This window comes from Spermophilus citellus, assembly GCF_964194105.1.
Source record: "Spermophilus citellus genome assembly, chromosome: 5".
NCBI lineage: Eukaryota > Metazoa > Chordata > Mammalia > Rodentia > Sciuridae > Spermophilus > Spermophilus citellus.
Window position 1 is genome coordinate 59,835,611 of NC_138186.1, and position 12,005 is coordinate 59,847,615.

The window sequence follows — 12,005 nt, forward strand, 5'->3', positions numbered from 1 at the left end:
AGCGAATTCACCATGTTTTAGATTTCAAAACAGTGAAGCAGCTAAAAGAGGCTGTAACAACCTATGGTCCCCAAGCACCTTTCACTGTAAGCATGGTCGAATCCATTACCAACTTGAACATGACGCCAGCAGATTGGGCTAGTATGTGTAAAGCTGTGCTAAATGGAGGACAATACCTGTTATGGAAGGTTGCCAATGAGGAATTTTGCAAGGAGACGGCTAGGTGAAAGGCAGCAGCTGGTTATCCTCAGAGAAATCTAGATATATTGTTAGGAAAGGGACCTTATGAGGATCAGCAGCAACAAATTGCATATGATCCTGGCGTATACGCACAAATTGCTGTAGAGGCGGTTAGGGCATGGAAGACTTTACAAGGACATGGAGGTTTACAGGGTCAATTATCTAAGATAATACAAGGATCTAATGAATCTTATGCTGAATTTGTAGGTAGGCTTATTCAAATAGCTACCAGAGTTTTTGGGAATACAGAACAAGCAATGCCATTAATAAAACAACTGGCTTATGACCAAGCAAATCGTTGGTGCAGAGAAATCATTAGACCATGGAAGCATGAAGATTTAAACACATATATTAAATTATGTAGAGACATTAATGAACAAGAGCAAGTCGTGGCAGCTGCAGTAAAACAGGCTTTAGATGCCAGAGACATTAATGAACAAGGGCAAATTGTGGCAGCTGCAGTAAAACAAGCTTTAGATGCCAGGCCAAGAACATGCTACAATTGTGAACAAACAGGACATTTTAAAAGTAATTGCCCCCATAGAAGGAGGGTTTAACAATACTAGGTATCAAAGGGGTAGAATACCGGGTATTTGCCCACGATGCCATAGAGGGAGAATAGCAGCCAATTTGGATTCCAGAGAGATTAATTAAGGTCCTGACCCAGTGATTGTCTGGAGTCGGGGGTCTGTTTGTGTGTTTCCACAGGGAGAACAGCAGCTGATTTGGATTCCAGAAAGATTAACTAAAGCGATTTCTACAGACCAAAAAGAAGATGATTTGGCTCAAATCCATAACAGCTGATATCCAAAACTCCAGTTTGGCTATCCTTACATCTGCGACAGAACCAGGATGCTTTTTTCAATATCTATTTTATTATTGCCCTTTCCCACATCATAAAGTTCTATTTTGTTTTTTGAGCTCATACAGACCTAGGTTAATGTTTTGCTGATCAGTTCTATTTTTTGACCATAGAGTTTTTAAACATTGCAATGGAGATTTCACCTGTAAAAAGTTGTAAGGCCTTTACTATTATGTTATGTGTTGTATATATTATATTATGTGTGCACACTTGTGTTTTGTGTTATATGTTTGAATGTATGTATGTCCATATCATATATGATGAGTGCTCATGAAAAAATGGATCCAAATTTTTTTTATTCACGTGATTTAAATGGTTTAATTTAAATTGGGTAAACAACTGTTGAGGATTGTTTTAATATGTGAACAAAAAAGGAGGTTAACAGATCTGTTTGTTTACTTTCACCTTTCCTTTTCATTATATTTAATAATTCTCTTCAAGATAATGAAAATTGTTAAGAAAATTGTTTTCTTTTAGTGCCTTCTGGAATGTTACATAATTTTTTCTTTAGCTATTATTGCCAGTGCCGGTGAAGACAAAGATAAAACCAATCTATAGCTTCTGCAATAGCCATCACTGAACTGCTTGCAGAACTTGCCTGGACTATGTATCACTTGTATGCATTGTGAACTATCTGTTGGTGCAGCGACTTGTGGTAGTGTTGGGGTATTTTTGCTGATGATGTCATCGGTGGTACAATTTTTCCAAAAGGAGCCGTCAATTGGCTTGGTGTATCTTCCTCCCTTCTGCTTGTCATGATCATTCAGCTAAAATTTGGGGGCCAACAGAGATGAGGCAAAGAACCTCACCCCCTGGCTGGTACAAAGACCTCTCCACAGGTGTGGCTATATACTGGACCGGTAGAGGGTGACAGGTAAGATCCAATTGCAATGGTACCAACCTAAGACAGGAGGCTGACGCCTTGAGGTCAGCTCATCCGATAACGGGTAAGGACCATATGTACTATTGGACAACCTAAGGCAGGCACAGTCCCTAAGCCACATGCTTGTTATTTAAACAGAGAGGGGGAGATGTTGAGAGCCACAGCCGAAGGGGCCCCAGCAAACTTCCAGCTGCCGGCTGATGATTGGCTCACAGCAGCCCCAGCAACATCTAGCTGATTGGCTCCTCTGTGGTGATGCTCATTGGAGATGCTCATTGAGCTGTTTCCCTGCCCTTTCAGACTGCCAGCTGATGATTGGCTCACAGCAGCCCCAGCAACATCTAGCTGATTGGCTCCTCTGCGGTGATGCTCATTGGGCTGTTTCCCTGCCCTTTAAGACCACAGAGCTGCTCATTGGGGGACTTTTTTGGCTCCGCCCACACGACCCAGCCAATCGGCCTCAAGAGCAGGAGGAGTGGGGGAGGTGGAGAGGCTTGTGGTTAAGAGAGAGGCTTGTGGGAAGCCGGTGGTGGCAGTTGGGCTCTGAGGGTTTTTCCTGAGGAGCTGTTTTGTTTGGCCTGTGTGGTTCTAAAAATAAAGTTAGTTTCTTTTGACAAGTGGCTCCTGAATTGTGCCCAGCCAGACTGAGGCGCTCTCTCTTTCTCTCTCTCTCTCTCTCTCTCTCTCTCTCTCTCTCTCTCTTAAAAAAAAATTTAAAAAAATAGAGAGACATGGCCCCCACCATGTGTGTGTCCAGGGTCTCCCTGCTTCTCCCCAGCCATCCCCTGAGGGCCACAGGTATATCAAGGGACACAGACATGATTCCAGCACCAGAAATGGAGCCTCAGACCTCATCAGTGAGCCCCAGCATTGCCCTGGAACTGCCTGGGAACAGCTCTGGTCCCGGCCCCACTGTGCTGGCTGCTCACCATCCGGGCACCTGCATGGGCACAGGGAACGCCCGGCCAGCCCCAGCCCGCTCCCCTGCACCAGGCCCTGCTGCTGTTGGTCATGGTTCCTCACTCCTGCTGGCTCCCCTCCATGTTTAATGAGAACTAGAGTCACCAGGGAGTTGGAAGATCACATCAGACAACACTTTACAGGTGCTCATAAGAGATTCCAGGCCGGGAGGGAGCTGGCCAAGGTCACAGCCAGGGAGCACAGAGCCAGGTTCCTCACGGGTCCAGGACCCTGTGCCCGTTGCCACCCACCTGCCATGAGGCCCACAGGCTAGTGGACAGTTTCCTGGCTCAGAGTCCAGGGTGGTGTCCCTAAGACCCCCCTCCCCAGCCCCTAGTCCCACTGCCGAGCTCCAAGCCAAGGGAGCACCAGGAACCTTGTTTGGACAAGATGCAAGCCAGGAAGGGGAGGCCTGGGACAGACAGAGGCAGAGACTTTATCTTGCCCTCAGGAACACAGAGTGGTTCATCTGGGAGAGCGCCCAGATCCAGGGACTCTGTAGGGGGCTGTTGGGGACATCAGGAGTCCTGGTGTCACCCAGATTCCCAGGGCAACGTTTGTGAGTTTCCTTCTGTGGACACAGCGCTGCTCTCCTGCGTCATGTATATTATTTAATTCTCACAACTCTCCTGAGAGACCGACGCTGTCGCTGTCCACACTGTGCAGATGGTTTCACTGAGGCACAGAGAAGGTAAGCAGCTATCCCGAAGTCGCTCAGTTTGCAACTAGTAGAGCTGGAATCTGGCTGCGGAGGTCTCTGAGGCTGTGCCCTCAACCACCCTCCCAGGCGCACGCTCAGTGGCCACCTGGCTTTTCCTGAGCAGTGCTTCTGGTTTTCCTGGGGTCTGATGGTTGTTGACAGGGCAGTGGGGGGCTCTATCACAAAGGAGATTGGGCCATTGACCATGCCTCCTTCCCTGGGGGAGGTCCAAGCTCGAGCACCCACTTGGCCTGGGAGCTCTGCTGGGGAGAAGGGCAGGCCAGGCAGCAGCTGATACCCTGATTACACCATAACACCTCACCTGGTCCTCACCTGAGTGGGCAGTCCAGGCACCTGGGCAGCGTCTGCACCGGTCTCTCTTATCTCTCTTCTTCTTCCCCTCCTCCTCTTCCTCCTCTCCCTCTCCCTTCCTCCTCTTCCTCCTCCTCCCCCTCCTCCCCCTCCTCCTCCTCTTCCTCCTCTCCCTCTCCCTTCCTCCTCCTCCTCCTCCTCCCCCTCCTCCCCCTCCTCCTCCTCTTCCTCCTCTCCTCTCCCTTCCTCCTCCTCCTCCTCCTCCTCCCCTCCTCCCCCTCCTCCCCCTCCTCCTCCTCTTCCTCCTCTCCCTCTCCCTTCCTCCTCCTCCTCCTCCTCCCCCTCCTCCTCCTCCTCTTCTCTTTTTTCATTTAAATTATCCTCAGGAAGTTAACCAAGCCCAGCAGGCCCTGGGGAATCTCTCTCCTCCTTTAAATGAGAACAGGAAAAGCCCCCTTCCCCGAAATGTGTTCCTCTGCAAGAGGCACATGGCACAGGAGTAGGGGGACTGGTGTCTGGTGGCCACTGCTACTCCCCAGTGCTGAGTATTAGTTGACATCTTTGGGCCCCTTTTTTCTCTTCTGTAAAGTTGAAATGACCACAGCATCAAGGTTCAAGTTTCAAAGGAAGTAAATGTATGGGAAGCATCAGCCTAGGGCCCTGCGCATAGTAGGTGCGCAACATTGGCTACCAGCATTAGTGCAGCTCTCAGGATCAGCCTCAACCAAGCTATGGGGTGCTCCAGGTTGGGGGGAGCTCATGGTGTTCTTCTTAGTCTGGATCAGCATTCGGCACAAGGCATGACACACAGCACCTGCTCTGTGTCTTGGGTCAGGTCCCCAGAAGATCCTGGGATGAGGAATTAAGGCTTGGTGATTTGGGACTGTTCCCAGGGACTAGATGGGGTGCTGGGAAGCAGGACTGGAAGGAAGAGGCCAGAAAAGGTATTGGAGGCTCAGTCCTACAGAGGAAGGCTCTGTCTGGTCCTGTGAGGGGACCCTGGAGCTGGGTTGTGCCTCAGGGTTGTCCCCACCCCAGGCAAGAAAGCTTGGATCAAACTCCCAGGACTTTCCACTGCAGCTGAGGGCAGTCGCCAAGAAAGAGTGACCAGCAGGGAGGCACCAGGCTGGCCAGGGAGGACTCGTGGAAATGGAGAATGGAAAAGGGGTGTGAGGCCATCCACACACCCCCAAATGTCAGCCCAGCCTCTGAAAGATCCAGGCTCCCTGTGTGGTCCAGGGTGGTCATGGCAGAGGTGGGAGACCCCCAGGCAGAGAGGAGCAGCTGTAACCTACACGGTGGAGTCTCCTGGTCAGAGGCAGGAGGGTCCCCGAGCAGCCTGTCTCCCCAGTAGCTGGCACGGGTGGGCCTGGGCTGCAGAGGTGGTCCCAAGATCTCCTGCTCTGTGCGCGGCTCAGATGCCAAGTCCTTCTCATGATCTGTGCATTTAATCCTCTCCACAACCCTGCAGAGCATCCCGACTTAGGGAGGAAGAAACTGAGGCATCCAGAGGTCAGGGCACCTGCATGCGGCCCCCCAAAGTTAAGGGCAAATATGACCAAGGAATTAGTCACTATGGAAATCCAAATTGAACCCACAATGAGATACCACGTCACACCCACCAGCATGGCTGTAATACAAAATATATTTGAAAAATGGAAAATAACAGGCATAGACAAGGACGTGGGGACTGGGTCCCTTGTCCATGGCTAGAGGGAACACAAATGATGCAGCTGCTGTGGAAAATAGCTTGATGGCTCCTCAGGAAGTTAAACATAGAGTCACCATATGATCTCATGATTCTACTCCCAGCATATACCAAAAATTGAAAACTGGTTTTCAGACAAAAACTTGTACAAGAATGTTCATAGGAGCACTATTCACAATGGAAATAACCCAAATGCCCACCAACAGATGAATAACTAAACAAAACATGGTCCATCCACACAATGGAATATTACACAGCCATTAAAAGGAGTGCAGTGCCAATTCTCACACTACCACCTGGATGAACCTTGGGAACATCGTGCCAGATATGTTTACATAAAGTGGCCAGAATAGGCAAATCCATAGAGCCAGGATGCAGACTGGGAGTCGACAGGATGGAGAGAGGAGAATGGGAGTGACTACTCAATGAGTCATGAAACCAGGGAGCAATTACAGTGGCACGCATCATGAACATACCAAACGCCACTGGACCGTACACTTTAAAGTGGATATAAGGAGCCGAGTGCTGTGGTGCACACCTGTGATCCCAGTGACTGGGAGGCTGAGGCAGGAGGATCGAGTTCAAGGTCAGTGACTTAGGAGGACTGTGTCTCAAAAATAAATAAATAAATAAATAGGATTGGGGGTGTAACGTGGTGGTAGAGCACCCTGGGTTCAACTCCCAGTATTACAAAAATAAGTCAGTAAATAAATAAATAAAATTTTAAAGGTAGAATTGTTATAATGACAAATTTTGCATGTGTTGTACCACAAAATTTTACAGTTTTTTTTTTTAAGTGAGTTAAGGAGGGGTTGGGGTTGTGGCTCAGCGGTAGAGTGCTTGCCTCCCATGTGTGAGGCCCTGGGTTCGACTCTCAGCACCACATGAAAATAAATAAATAAAATAAAGGTATTGTGTCTAACTAAAACTAAAAAATAAATATTAAAAAAAAAGTGAGTTAAGGGTGCTGGGGTTGTGGCTCAGTGGTAGAGCGATTGCCTAGCATGTGCGAGGCACTGGGTTTGATTCTCAGTACTGCATATAAATAAATTAAATAAAGGTCCGTTGAGAATATAATAGTGAGATTAGGGCCTGGAGCAGTCAGTCATGGTGTCTGGACATGGACGGAACAAACCAAAGGCAAGACCACTCAGCCCTGTGCCAACCAGGACGTGTGTGTGTGTGTGTGTGTGTGTGTGTGTGTGTGTGTGGTGCTGGGGATTGAACCCAGGGCCTTGTGCACGTGAGGCAAGCACTCTACCAACAGAGCTAGATCCCCAGCTCCCCAACCAAGGTGTTTTTAGCCATTTTTGTGCCCTGGCCTGAGAGAGAAATGGACCCTCTGGCCTTGCCTTCAGACAGACTGGATGGAAATACTGATTCCATCACTGCTGTGTGACTTCAGCAAATTACTGTGACTCTCTGGGTCTGTTTTCTCACCTGTCATGTGGGGATACTAAGCAGAAGCTCTCCGTGTTGTTGAGAATTAAGTGAGTTAACCAGGGAAAAAGCCCCAGGCCCAGGGCCCCCACCCAGCTCAGGCTCAGCCAGGGCAGACCCCCTCCTCCCTCTCCTTCCCCACATGGCCACCCAGTGCTTATCCCAACCAGCTTTCACCTGGACGAACACCTTCCTGGGAGGTACATGCAGTACTTGTCCTGGCTCCTGGGGAGCCCTGTCCAGGGGAGTGGATCCACAGGAAGCCCAGGTGAGATAAGGAAGTGAAGCCATCCAGGGGACATTTGGGGTAGGGAGCACTCCCTTCCCTGGACATCATTTTTGGGCACACACAGAGACACACACATCCAAACCCCTGACTCAGTTCCCCCAAGCTGGTCTCTAACCCTGCCCCCCCCCCCCGCCCTGTCCACAGCTCAAAATGTCAGTTAAAATGCTATCAGCTTCCTAGGGAAGGACCAACTGGTCTTTTTCTCCTTTTTTTTTTTTTTTTTATTAAAAATGTCACTTTTGGGCTGGGGATGTGGCTCAAGCGGTAGCACGCTCGCCTGGCATGCTTGCGGCCCGGGTTCGATCCTCAGCACCACATACCAACAAAGATGTTGTGTCCGCCGAGAACTAGAAATAAATATTAAAAATTCTCTCTCTCTCTCTCTCTCTCTCTCTCCCTCTCTCTCTCTCTCTCTCTCTCTCCTTCCTCTCTCACTCTCTCTTTAAAAAAAAATTTTTAAAAAAATGTCACTTTTAAGGATCTACTAGAAGAAATTTAACTTTTAAATTATCCTCTTGTCCTTGTTGGAAAAATAAGATGCCCTCAACCCCTTACAGAGTCTCCAAAATGACTTATTTTGAAGTTTTATTGGTAAATTCTCAAATGTGGAGTCTCCCCTCCTGGTAGGGAGTGAGTCCTCCCTGCCTCGTGCTCAGTGGGTGGGAGGAGGGTAGGGGCCCTGGATGTGTCCCTGCCTGGCCACTCTCTCACCTCCACCCACGTCCCACAGTAGCAGACGGGCATCGGCCTCCCTCGCTCCAGCACCGTGATTCAGCCTGGGCACCACGGCCTGGGGCAAGCCTCTGTCCACCAGCAGACCAGTCCCCAGGGGCTGTGTCTGAGGCAGAGGGCAATATGGAACCGCCACACTGCCCCCTTTGCCTGACCTCTGGTTTGGCTTGAGAAGGAGCAGTCCACGTTCCGAGAGCATTTTTTCCCTCTAAACCAAAGGAGGCTTCATTAGACTGCAGCCTGGTCACTCCAGCCCAAGCGCTTCCCTGGGCCCTCCTGACTCTCCGCGAGTCTCTCAAGTTGAGCACACCCTTCTAGGTCATTGTCCTATCACCCAGTCTGAGGACAGGGCAGAGGCCTCCAATACTACGGCAGGAATGTACCCCAAGCCCCACTTTAAAATCCTGCCTTGGACTTGGAAGCAAAATCAGTGGCAAAGACCTGGGACCTGCCACCCCCACCCTGGGAGATGCCAGGCTCCGTGTGACAGGCATTAGAAACTGTCAGAAGACCACAAGAGACTGCAGGGAAAAGGAGGCCGAGACAAGGAAGGGCAGGCAGGCCTCGGGGAGAGCCCGTGGGGCCCCTGTGGGCCAGGCCCAGGGCTCGGTGCCAAGAACACAGCGTGGATGAGGTACAAGCCCTTCCCCTGACAGGGTCTCCCAGACAAGCAGGTGCCACTGGTAATTGGAGAGGTCAAGGTTGAAACTTATCAAGTCAATTCATCTCCCATGATCCCCAGTTAAGAATCCCAGCTTCATGGAGCTCACAACCAAGTCAAAAAGCAGGAAAAAATTCCTACTGGGACAAGCCCCAGAAGAAGATAACCAGGCAAGGGAGAGCAGAACAAGGCAGAAGATTTAGAGCCGGGGGTCCCAGAGGACCTCTCCAGGAGGTGACACTGGAGGTGGAGGATGAGAGGGAAGCGTGTTCTAGGTAGAAAACAGCAGGTTCAGAGGCCAGGAGGGGAAAAAAGGGCTCAGTGTGCTCAGGAAGAGCAGAGGACTGGGCCAGGGCTGTGGCTCAGTGGCGGAGCGCTGGCCTAGCTTGTGTGAGGCACTGGGTTCGATCCCCAGCACCAAAAAATAAAGAGAAAGAAAAATGACTCTGGTGCAGGAGCCTGAGATTAGGGAGCGGGGTGGGCAGCTGAATTAAGTGGGGAGACAGACGCTGGTGGAGGGGAGGGAAGGGAGATGGAGAAACGTGATCAGGGGTGCAGAGAGTCACAGAGGTGGAACAGGCAGGGCTCCTCAAACCTAGAGGGACCCAGGACAGGCAGTTGCCCCAGACAGGGGCTCCTTCATCCCCTCACCCACTCCCCATCAGCCTGGCTGGGGAGGAGATGGGGGAGCAGGGAAGCCCAGGCTGAAGCTAGGGGAGCATTGTACAGAGTCCGAGAATGGGATGTCCCCACCCAACTCACTCTGCCCATCTCCCAGCCTGGTCGGCACCCATAGCTGGAGTCCATTCCCAGTCAGGAACCCCAGAAACTGCTTCCAGTGACCCCAACAGCACAGGGCTTTCTCTCTCTCTCTCTCTCTTTTTTTTTTTTTTTTTTTTTTAGTACTAGGGATTTGAACTCAGGGGCGCTTAACCACTGAGCCACACTCCCAGCCCTTTTTTTGTATTTGATTCAGAGACAGGGTCTCACTGAGTTGCTTAGAGCCTCACTAAGTTGCTGAGGCTGGCTTTGAACTCAGGATCCTCCTGCCTCAGGCTTGTGAGCCTCTGGGATTACAGGCATGCGCCACTGCACCCGGCGGCACAGGGCTTCCTCTCCAGGCTCCACAGTCCCAGGCCCCGTCGCTCTCCCCAGAGCCCACAGCCCCCACTCTCTGGCAGAGAGTCGGCTTCACAGGGGTGGGGAAACCCTCAGAGAGCAGCCAGCTAGTCCTCACCTGGAAGGGGCCTGTGGTATGTGCTTTCTTTCCATTCACAACATCCTCATAAGAAAGGCACTGCTGCATTCCAAGGAAGGGAAACTGAGGCATGAGGGACTAGTCCATGGCAGTCTGCTGCAGGGTCCTTGTTTGCCGACTCTCCTCTGTGCTATATCCGGGTCAGTCTTTGCGCTCTCAGAACTCTGAGCATCTCCATCCCTGACTCTTCCCTGTCCTTTTGCTTTCACAAAGGTCCTGCCAGATGCTCCATTTCCTGCCAAGATCAAGGGCCGCGTGTGGGGATTGGGCATCTGAAACCCAGGAACCACCTGCCTGCCTGCCACAAGGGGTGGTGAGGAGTGGCCCCTAAAGTTAGCAGGCCCTCTGGGGAGTAGGGACAGGCAAACCTGTCAGGACCCTCCCCACCCTGCACCAGAGATGGCTGCTGTCCCCAAAAGCCAGACCACAGCAGATTGCTGAGCCCCAGTTGACCTTGGTCAGCTGTCACACCTCACCTCTGCTCCAGGGGCTCAGGCTAGGCAGCTCCTACCCCATGCTAACTTTGCACACCACTTGGGATGGGGCAGCTGGGAGCCTTCATCTCTTGTCCACTAGATGGCGTAATGTGCACAGAAATATGGGTTTGCCCTCGGCTTCCCTTCCCATGGCAGAAGGACTGGGTTTCACCACCCACCCTTTATATTTCTCTTCCTCTCTTTCTCTTCCTCTCTCCTTTTGGTATTGGGGATGGAACCCAGGGATGTTCTACAATTAAGCTGTATCATTAACCCTTCATATTTTTTTTTTTTTTTTTGATACAAGGTCTCTAAGTTGCCCAGGCTGGCCTTGAACTTGGAATCCTCCTGCCTCAGCCTCCTGAGTGGCTGGAATTGCAGGTGTGGACACCACCATACTCAGCTGTATTTATCTCACTTTTATCCCACTCCCTCACCCGCCGCCCCGTAGCCAACCATCTGCATGTGCTCTTGCAAATCCAGAACATGTATTTTTTAGTTTCATACTTGGTACCTTAGATATTTCTTATTCTCACTCAGCACCATATTTTAAAACCCATCCATATTGATGTGGACAGGTTTAGTCCTTGGTGAGCACTCCTCACTTACTTACCCAATTTGAGAGTGAGGGGCACCCAGGTTCCCTCCCACACTCCTACAGCTGTGAGCATCCTCACAAGATCCCTATGGCCCTGCCTGAAAAGAGAGAGTGCGGAAACTGCCGGGTGGCAGGGTACGTGCTGACTTCATTTGACACAGTACCGCCAGCCAGCTCTCCACCCCCTTAATTCTCCCCAATCTCCCAGAACTGCTCAGCGGGCCATCCCTTCCTGAGTGAGGGCCGGACCAAATCCTCTCAGCTTGGAACCCTAGGGAGATGAAGAGCTGCTGGCCAAGATGTCATGAGCATCTTTCGATTGTAAGACCTCAGGCCCTGCACCCTCCCCTGGGCCTGCACTCATCAAGGGAGCGGCTGGCCATTAACTCCCAGCATGCCCCTCTTCAGCAGACTTTCTGACTACAAAGCACATTTGGCCCTTTCCCCTCCCGCTGGACTACCCTGGTTCTCTGCATTTTCTCATGGCTCTTCCTCGGCCCAGCTCTTTCCAAGTGATTAGCTCTGTGATCCCAGCTGTGTATGGGGGCAGGTTACGAGACTCTCCCAGTCTCTTCATCTACAACATGGAAGTGAGCCACCCAGGAGCTCCCTCTCTGGCCTCTGCACACAGCCTATCTGACTTACCATGGCCTCACTTTCCGTAAAGAATGAGCAGTTCCAACTTCTCCTCCTCCAGGAAGTCTTCTCAGATGTAACCAGATAGTCCCAAAGTCCTTAACCCAACTGTCACTTCATGAGAGCTTGAATATTTTTTTTGGCTAAAAGTTGAAAGAACAATAAAACCTATGATGCATTAAGTACCTACTGTGTACTAGATCTTTATCTTACCCCACATCCTCACAAGAGCCCTGGAAGACAGGCATAA